This window comes from Crocuta crocuta, unplaced genomic scaffold (assembly GCF_008692635.1).
Source record: "Crocuta crocuta isolate KB4526 unplaced genomic scaffold, BGI_CrCroc_1.0 scaffold48, whole genome shotgun sequence".
NCBI classification, from domain to species: Eukaryota; Metazoa; Chordata; class Mammalia; order Carnivora; family Hyaenidae; genus Crocuta; species Crocuta crocuta.
Window position 1 is genome coordinate 14711942 of NW_027533089.1, and position 12054 is coordinate 14723995.

Below are 12054 nucleotides of genomic sequence, written 5' to 3' on the forward strand. Positions count from 1 at the left end.
TTACACAGTTAAAGGCTAAAGCCATTTCAATACTTTATCTGACTCTTCTTTTTTTTGTACTAATTTAGAAAGTTGCTACGTTAATGTAATTGAACGCACTGAAGCTAAAAATGTCCAGACCTTTTTAATAAGGTACCCTTCGATATTAAACTTTGGGGCCTGTTCTCCTCCCAAGGAGCACTTAACTCACATTAGCACTAATAGCAGTTGTACACAAACATTGAGTAGAAAATATATATCTCTTTGTCTCTTTGTACTGAGCTCCAAGTGGGAGTGGGGGGTGGGGCAGGGGAGAAGAAAAGGAAAAACAACTTTGAGATTGAACAAAAGAGGTAGCGTTGTTGATTCATTTATAAAGATGAAATTAATGCCAGGCACCCCCAAATTTGGGGGAACACGGACTATTAATAAGGGAGATGAGAACATCTCTAAATCATTTTGAATAATACCCGAACCATGTTTCCCTGAGAAGTCTGTTTTCCCTCCATCCCCGGCACATACATTAGACCCATTTTGCACTTGTTATGTACATAATGATTCTAGACAACATAAGACAATTTCATGATTTTTTTCTTATCATTTTTACTTATCTACCAGTGAGCCAATTTATGCAGCTTAAACCATTGCTAAAGAAGATGCATCAAAAATTGTCTGTAATCATTACAAATAATAGCGCGAAATGTTCACAAGAAGCTGTTTTCTTATCATATTTTCATTAAAACATCTTTTCACCTGCTTTGCTTTTCCCACGTCTGAAACCTGCATTGTAATCAGTCTTATTAACTGAGAACATAAATATGATTTATTATGGTCTGATAATGGAAGCTACGTGGACCCAGAGAAGGGCTATATTGTCCTTTGATAAAATGGCTCTTTTCTCTCAAATGGAGAGCTCTATCATGAGAACATGCAGAATGTAGTGAGTGATTATTTCCTCAGGGTGAGTGATGGCAAAACCCGACAGAAAATCTTCTTGTTGACCATGACAGCCTCAGAGGGTCCCCAAACCTCCCCGAGTTTGACAACCTGCAGACACTTTTGATGAACTGTATTCTTCGTTCAGAGACAGCCTGTCTGGGAGGAGAAAAGAGACCTTTATTGTCTGATCGGCTATTATTGTCTTGATCTTTTATAAGCAATCTCTAATGCACATGAATATAATATCCTTTCACACAAGTGCCAAGCATAATAGAAATGTAGTTTTAGGACCCTCCCTCTGGTTATGTAAATGTCCTTACAACATAATTAAGAGAGATGGTTGGTGACTGATAGGGGAAAGAAAGAGTAATCAAACTGTTTTCGTATTTCTCCCCTATTTTAAGGACTTTCACCCAGGGTAAACAGCATTAATGGTAGATACAGGCAATCAGGTTATTTCAAAGTCTTAGCCTAAAAGGAAAAATAGTTTCGAATTTGGTATTGGTGTTATACTTTTATTAAACATGCAAAAGGCAGCTGGTTTTCAGCCAAAAGTGATTACTATGCTGATATGACTTAGAAGAAAATGAGTATGCCTCTCAAAATACCTGGCTGAGGGTTACAGCAGGAACAAAGACCTATTAATAAGGAATGTACTTGCACAAATGGGTCCTCCAGTCCAAATAAAGTTCTGTAATAAATTTCCCTCATCCATTTCCAGGAGCCCAAATACAGNTTTCAATTAACAAATATATTTGCAGGGAAAACTCTCACAACAATTATTGGGCAATTAAATCTACTTCTTAATGTGGCCCTTGGGAGCCATCTCTATTTCTGACCTGTGAAGAATAGTTCTAGATGATGTTGGTGTGGATTTGGTGACAAAGGCTTTCTGATCTTCCAGATAAAATGCAACCAGACTTGCTGCAAGCAGGCCAGCCCTTGGAGGCCAGTGGCTGATGCTCAACTTCAGCTGCTGACAGAAAGGAGAAAAAGACATCACCCATCCGAAAAATTTTAATCCCCCAGCAAAATACAATACTCAATTTTTCATTAACCTTCTGACATCTGGACTCACAGAGTATCCCCACACTAATCACTAATGGGTTTTGCATTACCAATTAGTGTAGCAAATTCTCCAGCACTGGTGCCAAAGGGTTAATCATTAGTTTCACACTACTGGGTGGTCAGTTAGAAGAGCAGCCCCTGAACCCAAAAGAGTGGAGAGTGAGGGGTTGGAGAGAGCTCTTGTTATCAAGAAAAACATGCAACTCATAGGCATTGACCTCCATCTCTCTCTCCTGGCTTCTTGCCTCAAGGTGGATTTAAGTATTATACAAGTATGCATGTGTGCACACACATACACACGTTTGTACACAAGTCTGGGCCCAGAGCAAATCACCAACCTAGCCAGTCTCTATTGAGTCTATCCCATCAAAGGTAGATCAGGCCAGAGGAATTCTCTCTCTCTCTCTCTCTCTCTCTTTCTCAGCACCTCTGTCTATTTGCGTCTCTAAGCAATGATTTTCCCATGGGAATGAAAAAATTTGCCATTTCAGAGGGAGCTGGGTTTTGAGAAGTGTTTGATCTCCCTTAAGAGATACTTCTCTGAAGTTCTGCCAACCCTCGATTATCTGTACAAATGAGGCTTACAGAAAGTATGGAAAGATTCCATTCACAGATAATCTTCAAACTCCAGTTTGGTCTATATTTTAGTTTCTTTCTGAACAAATTGTACCAGAGCAATTAACAAACAAAACTGATTGGATGTTTCCTTTCTCCTTTTATGGTCAATTTTGTGGATGTCAGCAGCATGAGGAAATTGTCAAAACACTGGCAAAGAGGAGAGAGGGAAGGGAAGAAACAAAATACCCAGATAGTCTGCAAGCTAGATAATCTGCTCCTGAATAATTGAGGAGAATCTAATTTCAAAGATAATAAAAGAAGGCTCAGAGAGCAATTCCATCTTGAAAATGTACAACCCCTCCCCACTAACCCCAAAACAGCCAGAAGGAAAACAAATAAGTAAACAAGAAAACCACAAGAAAAATTTGAATCTACTGTCCCCATCCACATTTTCCCTGATCTAATCTACATGTGTTCTAAGTTAAATTATATTCTAAAGAGGGTCAGGGCAGGAAGGAAGAGAAGGAAACAGAGAAGACACTTCTCACTTGTGTCCCGTCCAGCTGTCCAGCTGTGTTATCAGGTACTGATAGCTAACACGGTTGTTTTCAAAACTATATGGTCTAAAACTTCTGAAAGTGACCCACTTCTACACTTCTCTCTCTCTTTTTCTTTAGAAAAACCCAACATTCAAAAAAAAAAAAAAGAGAACAGCAATGACTCAGCACTTTATTATTATTTTTTTGTCTCAAATTTTCGACTCCTTACACACACACACACACACACACACACACACGCAAAATGCTTATGTGCATTTGCAACTGAAATGGGAAACTTTGCCACACTCAATTCTCCACGGTGCTTCCACTCAAGGCCGGAATTTAAAACTTTTCAGTTAAGGGAAGAAAGACTCTTAATGAGCCTAATCATGCACATTATTTTGGCTGGAATCATTGACTGACTGCACTTATTTAGTTCTGCTCTAGAAATGAAAATCTAATAAAGTAACTGGCAGTTTAAATGTCACAGAAATTTTCTCCAACATCCCAACTGGAATTGTGAAAACAGGCTCAAATTCCTCTAATCTCTCTCTCTTTCACCTTCAAATGCCACGCTTCTAAACCAAACCATTTCCTAAGAAAGAGCAGAACTTGGTTGGGTTCAGAGGTCAGGGCAAGGGTGGGGAGGAGGAAGACTCTTTCTTCAAGTTGGAAGGGATTTACTTTTTTCCACACACTAAGGCAAGAAGGCCCGGAATCTGGAGGCTGGGAATGTTCTGCCTCTTGCAAGGGAATTCAAAGGAGTCATTGTGTTTGATACTTTGCTTCCCAATTGGCCTCTGACAGCAACATCAGAAGCAACAGATACTTCAGTTCTACATCTGGAAAGAGGCTTTTTTTTTTTTTTTACAAAGAAAACGAAAAAAAAAAACCCACTCCTAAAGACACTGAAGCCTAATTACTCTATATCCCATAATCTTAAAGATTGCGATCTCTCTGATACTATGTGATAACCCTTTGAGAAATGGGAGCAGCTCTATTAGGACTTGAACAGATAGCATTTCTATAGTTTCCCCTCTATAAGACTAATATTCAAAATAAATATACTGGCTGGATGCTTTCATTTCCCCTGCCACTGCATTGTAATGATCATTGTGTGGGCTACAATACCATTTATTAAGGTACCAAGTAGAAAATAAACTCTTCACTAAAATGTAACAGGGATTTCGGATGTACAGGTCTAAATGGTCAAGGAATCAGTTTAGGTTAATCACGGTCCCACTTGCTTTTCAAGAAGATGTACACATCAAGTCCTCATAGTTATGATAGAGCCTTTAAAATTGTGAAGTTCTGAATGGTGTAGACCATAGCATCATAAGTTCATGCTAAGGGGCAGAAAGTATTCTGAGCATCATGGCCACTACACTCACGGTGGTTGGGTCCATTAGACAATAGCCCCTGGGAGAAATGTCCCCCATTTCTAGGGCTTCTGTGACCCAAACAGAGATGAGCGAAGGGCAGGAAAAAAGGAGAGAAACGGGGTGGTAGTAGCAATCTGGGAAGCACCGAGGGAGCTGCAGGAGAGAGGGTGAAGCCGGAGAGAGGGCAGTGGTTGGTTTATGAAACCGTTAGCAAGCATCATAAAGGGACGAAAGACAGCCACTGAGAAAGCATCCGTTTCCCAAATTTTAGTTATACATGAAGAGCCCTAGGTAATTTTGGTTGTTCTGTCAGCCAAGTCAAATCCCGGGCCTCTCTGAAGCTAATGGACATGTCTCAGGTTTTCCCATTCTGCTATTCTCATGGAAATTCAACTTGTAAATCAATAACAGAACAGAACCAACTCTGTGTAAAAGCACCACTCCTTTACCCTTTATTCCCTAGCATTCTTGCCCAAATGATTTAAAAGATTCAAAGATTCAAGTTTGAGACTTGTTGGTAAAATTTCAGCTTAAGTCTCCTATAGAAAGAACATTGCAAAATATGTATGGCACTCTTACGCTCATGGGCTATCCTCGAAAATTTTGAAGTGACTGACGTGGGCATCCCAGGGGAATCTGGCATTATAGACGTGATAAACATCAGCAGACTTTCCAACTTGCCTCTGTTCATCCTTGCTGGCTCTCCTCCACCTCTGCCCTTCTCCTGGGCATCTTTTTTCCTTTTCTTTTCAATGTGTGTCATCTGCTATTCTTTCCTCTAGATATACCATCTGTTATTCAGCTTTATTTTTTCCTATTGTCTATTTCTGTCACAACTTCTTTATTTTTGTTATCCCATGATAAGCACTGCATTCCTCTAGACCACATGCACAACACTAAAGAAGTCCTCCAACTAGCGATATCGGTTCCCACTATAGAGACTCTCCCCAGCTCTCAGTTGTCTTTCGCACTCTACCAGTTAAGAGTTTCCACATCCAGAGCAAGATTAAGAAGTGTGTGTCCATTGCTGGCCCATTGCTCGTGCAGAAATGATGATGGTTGCTGAGAAATCTTGAAAAAAATACCAACTGAAATGAGAGTATGACGTTTCCAGCTAAGACCAGAACCAATACTTGGGAAGAGTGTCATCCATACCCCTGATTCTTGAACCTCAATCCTGAGACCCCAGAAGTACCCAGTGCATCCACGTTTCTCAAAATACTTCAGCCTGGTGCTTGATTCTTAACTCCATACCTCTGCCTACTGAAAATTAGACTGAAGCCTAATTTGGGGCAATCTCATTTCCTAGTGACTTTGCAGTCACTTACTCTTTTGAACACTTTTTTGGACTTTACCAAAATTCTGCATTTTCATTCTCTCCATTGTAAAGGCTTCTTTTCAGCTATAAAGACTTATGTCAACAAAGAAATGGAAAAACATTCCACGCTCATGGATTGGAAAAACAAACATTGTTAAAATGTCTATACTACCCAAAGCAATCTACACATTGAATGTAACTCCTATCAAAATACCACAAGCATTTTTTTCACATAGCTAGAGAACACAATCCTAAAATTTGTATGGAACCACAAAAGAACCCAAATAATCAAAGCAACTCTGAAAAAGAAAAGCAAAGCTGGAGGCATCATGATTCCAGACTTCAGGCTATATCACAAAGCTGTGGTCGTCAAGACAGTATGGTACTGGCACAAAAACAGACACACAGATCAATGAAATAGAATAGAAAACCCAGAAATGGACCCACAACTATATGGTCAACTAATCTTTGACAAAGCAGGAAAGAATATCCAATGGGAAAAACGACAGTCCCTTTTCAACAAGTGGTGCTGGGAAAAAAGGATGGCAACATGTAGAAGAATGAAACTGGACCACTTTCTTACACCACACATAAAAATAAATTCAAAATGGATTGGGGACCTAAATATAAGACAGTAAACTATCAAAATCCTAGAGGAAAACACAGACAGTAACTTCATTGACCTCGACTGTAACAACTTATTAGACATGTCACTGTAGGCAAGGGAAATGAAAGCAAAAATGAACTATTGGGACTTCATCAAGATAAAAAGCTTCTCCACAATGAAGGAAACAACCAACAAAACTAAAAGGCAACCTACAGAATGGAAGAATATGGGCTAGAAAGGTGATGGGTATTACGAGGGCACTTGTTGTGATGGATACTTGTTATGATGAACCACTGAATTCTACTTCTAAAACCAATATTGCACTGTATGTTAACTAACTAGAATTTAAATAAAATTTCAAAGGGAAAAAAAGTACAAAAATGTCTAGGAGGGTGATGTAATTAGAGTGATAAAGAAACAAACATAGGCATAGATTTTATCTGTTTGGTTTCCTGATGTACATCCAGTACCTAGAACAGGAACTAGACCATAGTAAGTTAAATCAGCATCTGTTTAACGGACATGGATGACTTATTCATGAGCCTGAGTGACAAGACCAATCTTAAAGGAGGAAAGGACTCATGTTTGTTGAGAAGGTAAATATATAAACTCCCATTCCTCCCGACCTGAGGGTTTAATTTTTCTTTAAGATATAACTGACAAGTCATAAAATTCACCCTTTTAAAGACTATAAATCAGTGGGTTTTAGTAAATTCACAGAGTTGTGCTACCATCAAGACTAACTCCAGAATATTTTCATCACGTCAGAAGGAAATCCCATGCTCATCAGCAGTCATTTCCCATTCCTCCTTACCCCCAGCCCCTGGCCACCATACCCTACTCCTGGTCTTCATGGATTTGCCTATTCTGGATATTTTAAGTAAATGGAACCATACAATTAAAAAAAGACTTACTTTAAAATTATATTTTTTATCTTCTTGGAGGCTTCACACTGGTGACTGACTGTGTGATTCCATCTGCTGTGGTGAGTGATCTCTCAGCCATAATCACAGCCTCAGGAGCACATCATTCCCAGTACCACATTTTTTTTCATAAGTGTGAAAATATTAAAGTAAACTGTTCTGCAATAGAGCATCTCCTTGTGCTCATCATCTGGTTTAAAGTTAATAAGGTACAAACCTCATTCATATGACAAAAATTTTAAAAAGGAATGAAATCAAAAGTATGGGGTGGAACATTCTCTCCCAGGACCGTCATTCAGGTGTGGGCAGGCAACTCTTGTTGATTCATGCTCATGGAGGAAGGATTAGCCAAAAGAAGCCGAACCTTTAGACTCCACTCTTACACAATCTTTTCTGGGTCTACTGACAGCAGAAGTCAACCAGTGAGGGGTCATCTGTCCCAATACACAAATGCATGTCATCTGATAGACACACTAAGGAAGTCTCACAAAATGGGGTGGACAGTAGAGAAAAAGAAAAAAAATCACAAATCAAGTACCCCACACTGGGGAGTTCAACAGTCATGATGACATGAAACTCAATTCAAATCACATAAACATAAAGTGGAAATCTCTGGCCCATGTAACTAAGGAAGTCCAAGGTGAGGTCTAGCTTCAGATGTGGCTCACTGAGGCGCTCAGACAGTGTGGTCAGAAATCGATTTCTTTTTCATTACCTCTCACCTCTACCTTATTCTGTGTTCGTTTTAGTTTCAAGCAAGATTTTTCTACCTGGTAGTAAAGAAAGCCATCAGCAGCTCCAAGCTTACGCTGACCTTTACCAAGCCATCATAGGAAAAAAAAATGTCTATTTCCCAGAAATTATATCAAATCCCCAAAGGACTCTTAAGAGTGCTACTTGGATCACTTGCTGATTGAGAAGCCAGACCATTTGATTGACAGACTTACCAGAGTCACGAGGAATGTGGGAGGGGCAGACCTCAAGGAAAAAAGGCTTTTATCAGAAGAAAGGAGAATGGAGGCTGGGTAGTCAAAGGCAGATGGCCTTCAAGCAGTGCTTTTCCTGTCACTTTGAACCTAAATCACTTGTAGGAGCCTTTGGAGCTCATTAGCCTCCCCTGACTCAAAGTAGCATGTCGCCTTGCTCCAGGTTGCTGCAGTGTTTTTTGTTTAGTTTAGTTTTGTTTTGTTTTTGTCTGAGTAGAGAACAGACTTCAGTACCTTATGAGCCCCAACTACATGGATGAATAAGATCTACTCAGCAGCTTGCAATGATTCCTTTATTGCCATTACCGACCATCACGTAAATAAGTAGTTACTGACTTAAGAACTCACTATTTACTCAATAACTCTTGATAGGAACTATGATCCCTTTACACACTGTTTCAGAAGTACATAATTATAGACTTTTCAAATGGGTATTTCTTGTAGGCATTTGCCTGTAATAGCTCCTTCAAAGCTGTTAAACTTTTATCATGTGACAACCCAATGAGAAAATATTTCGTTCACTCCTCATTGACCTAATAGAGAACAAACTCATCTTTAAGATGGTGTCAGCTTCCTGCCAAGAACATATGGACAGCCTTGTGAAAAAGGTCTGGCTTGGGCTAATCACATTGCTATTAGATCATACTCTCCTTGTTTAGTAATTAAATATTGACAAAAACTCATCATTGGTCATTGTTTCTACAGTCCTTTCTAAAGGAAACTTTGTTACATCCACTTGTCCTGACTTTATTACTATCTAGTGAGGGTCCTATAAAAGTAAAAATCCAGGTTGGTCCCCTGACTTCAACCTATTTATTTCATTTATTTCATTACTGAAACATAGAACATGATTCTTTTTGTGTGTGTGAGTTATTGCTATTAATGTCAATTTATTTTCTCAAAGGTTATTGGGGTACAGTGACAGCCACACGATGTAAGTGTCAATGCTCCACTGAAGAAACAAAGTAAGAGCATAGCTAGAAAAAGGATAAGCTGGGACCTATTCAATGGTGTTGAGGTTGCTTTGGAGAAGGTGATTGGTCAGTAATGGTGGCCCAAACAGGAAGCAGCTGTGATGTAGAGAAGGCTCGAGGCTTCATGGACACGCTATAGAGCCTTGGGAAAGAGCAAGGTCTCAGGAGCCTCACAGACATTTTTGACATCTCACAGAAGACGAGAATGGACCTCAGCCTTTAGAAGAAATGGTTGTTTCCCTACACAAATTGACTTAACACCTCCCACAGTCTCTAGAACAGGAATAACTTGAGATTTCCAGAACCATGTCCCATGCCAGGAGGTCTGAGTCACATTTGTCCCATAACCTGCAGTGCAGGAAGGAGCAGAGGGCTTACCTGCTTCTCCTAGTTCAGAATATAATTCTTATTTAATACAGAGTAAGTTTTTTAGGCATACTAAATAAACTGGTCCTACCAAGGAAACCACAAAGATCATTGAGAGATACCTGCTGAGGTCATGTGCTCAATAAAATTCTTTGATAGATGTTGCAGCACAACCCATATATCTGACACAATCATTATACGTAATTTTTATCACATACAAAAATTATTGGCATAATGGGGTGCCTGGGTGGTTCAGTTGGTTAAGCATCTGACTTTGGCTCAGGTCATGATCTCACAGTTCATGAGTTTGAGCCCCACATCAGTCTCTGTGCTGACAGTGCAGAGCCTGGAACCCTCCGGATTCTGTGTCTCCCCCTCTCTTTCTGCTCCCACCCCCCTGCTCACACTCTGTCTCTGTCTCTCTCTCTCAAAAATAAACTTAAAAAAAATATGGGCGCCTGGGTGGCTCAGTTGGTTAAGCGTCTGACTTCGGCTCAGGTCATGATCTCACAGTTCGTGGGTTCAAGCCCCGCATCGGGCTCTGTGCTGACAGCCAGCTCAGAGCCTGGAGCCTGTTTCAGATTCTGTGTCTCCCTCTCTCTCTCTGACACACCCCTGCTCACGCTGTCTCTCTGTGTCTCTCAGAAATAAAACAATTAAAAAATTTTTAAAAAAACGCAAAAAATAGAAAAACTTATTGGCATACCATGTTCATTCAAACGGGTCTTAAGAATATAATAGTGAAATTTAATTTGCTTAGTTCAAATCAAGACACTGTCAAGTGTTCACAACTCTGTAAAAGGTGCTAGGCTAAGTGAGGGAGATACAGAGATGAAGTTTGTTTTCTTGCTTGCTCACCTACATCAGGATTTTATGTTTACTAGCATTCTCACTCTCTTCTGTCTTCACCACTTGGAACTTCTCCCTCAGTCTCAGATACATGCAGCTCCTTTTTCAGCTTTCTACCTTTATACATACAGCTTCTTCTGAATAGAATCCCCCTCCTTTCTTCCACCTAGGCCTTACTAAAATGTCACCTCCTCAAAGAAACGTCCCTAATTCACCTAGGCAGAGCTAGCCACATATTGTCTCTGTTTCTGAAGCACATTCTATAAGCACCTATTTGTACTATATGCATGTGTTTATATGTTTTCTCCTTAGTACACTTGTGAACTCTGTAAAGGTCAAGACAGCTATCTCTTTAGGACCCTTGCAGAACACAAGATACAAACAAATCTCCAGTAAAATGCTAAGTGATGGTCATTTATCTGGCTGCATTCCTTCAGCAGAGAAAATCAATGTTGCTCCCACTGAATTTCTGCTGTCTGGGCCTTGTAAGCTACTGGGAAAAGAGATATAGATGCATAAACAGGATTAGATGAACTCAGTCAATGCTGATAGAGAGTCAAGAACAAGCAATGGGTGGGAGGGGATTTCGAGGTATGAGGGAAAGGAGGAGGAAGAGTGGGAGGGAGAAGTGGAGAGAGCGAGTGAGAAAGAAGGAGTGAGGCACTGCAGAAGCAGAAGGATGGCATGAGCTGAAGGGGAGATGAATGGAGTGTGAGGGAAGGAGAAATACAGGAACATTACGGGGAAGGAGCTTGGGAGTGGTGTGAACTACGAGAGTAAGACTCAACAATGCCATGTCAGAGAGGGAGGCTGGAGGAGGACCGAGAGTTTGGATTGCCAGGATGAGCAATTTGCATTTTGGACTCAGCAATGGTGGAGAGTTGAGGAGAAGACAGAGAGACCCGGAAGCCTCTGGTCCTCCCTGGGCTTTGGTAGACCAATGAAGAAGCTATGACGACTTGGTCTCCAATGCTGCAGAACCAAAAACTCAAAACACGCTCTGCAAGAATCTAATCTCTCAGCCAATTTTAGTGAAACACAGTCCATTCCGGATGCACCAGATGGGAGAACAACTTGCCGGCGATCAGCCCTGGCATTCAGTTGTCTCCAGATCCTCAAGCACGGCAGGCACTTGCTGAATCCTCTGCCTGACACTCATTTAACCCTGGGCATTCTCATGGTATTCCCTTCCATCATTAAGGTCTCTGCTCAAATATCATCTTTGCAGAGAGACCTTTCCTGTCACATGAAAACAGCTCCCCATCACTCTGCCCTTTTGTCCCACTTTATTTTTCCTCAAAGTATTATTGACTACCTGACATCATATTATATGTCTATTTGTCTATGCCCTTATTACCTTATCTCCAATATAGAGACTGTCAAAGTTTCTATAAAGAGCTAGATAGTAAATATTTTAGAATTTGTAGGGCATGTTGTCTCTGTAGTAACTACTCAATGCTGCCATTGTAGCATGCAAGTAGTCATTAACAACTCGTAAGTAAATGAACATGGCTGCGTCCCAAATAAATCCTAACTTATAAAAATAGGATGTGGGCCAGATTTGCC

General features: G+C 40.3%; 1 long non-coding RNA gene across 2 annotated transcripts in view; it reads right to left on the reverse strand.

Annotated features, from left to right (window-relative positions):
• Positions 1-491: 491 nt before the first annotated feature.
• LOC144216672 (uncharacterized) overlaps positions 492-12054 on the reverse strand; it is a 60547-nt gene continuing 48984 nt past the window's right edge. Inside the window, exons 3-4 of one of the 2 annotated variants that reach the window (XR_013330711.1) lie at positions 1758-1891; positions 492-1074 (exon numbers count right to left, since the gene is read on the reverse strand). This is a non-coding gene — a long non-coding RNA (uncharacterized LOC144216672). Of the gene's footprint in view, positions 1075-1757; positions 1895-12054 lie in introns of both variants that reach the window. The other variant, XR_013330710.1, reaches the window with a different exon arrangement.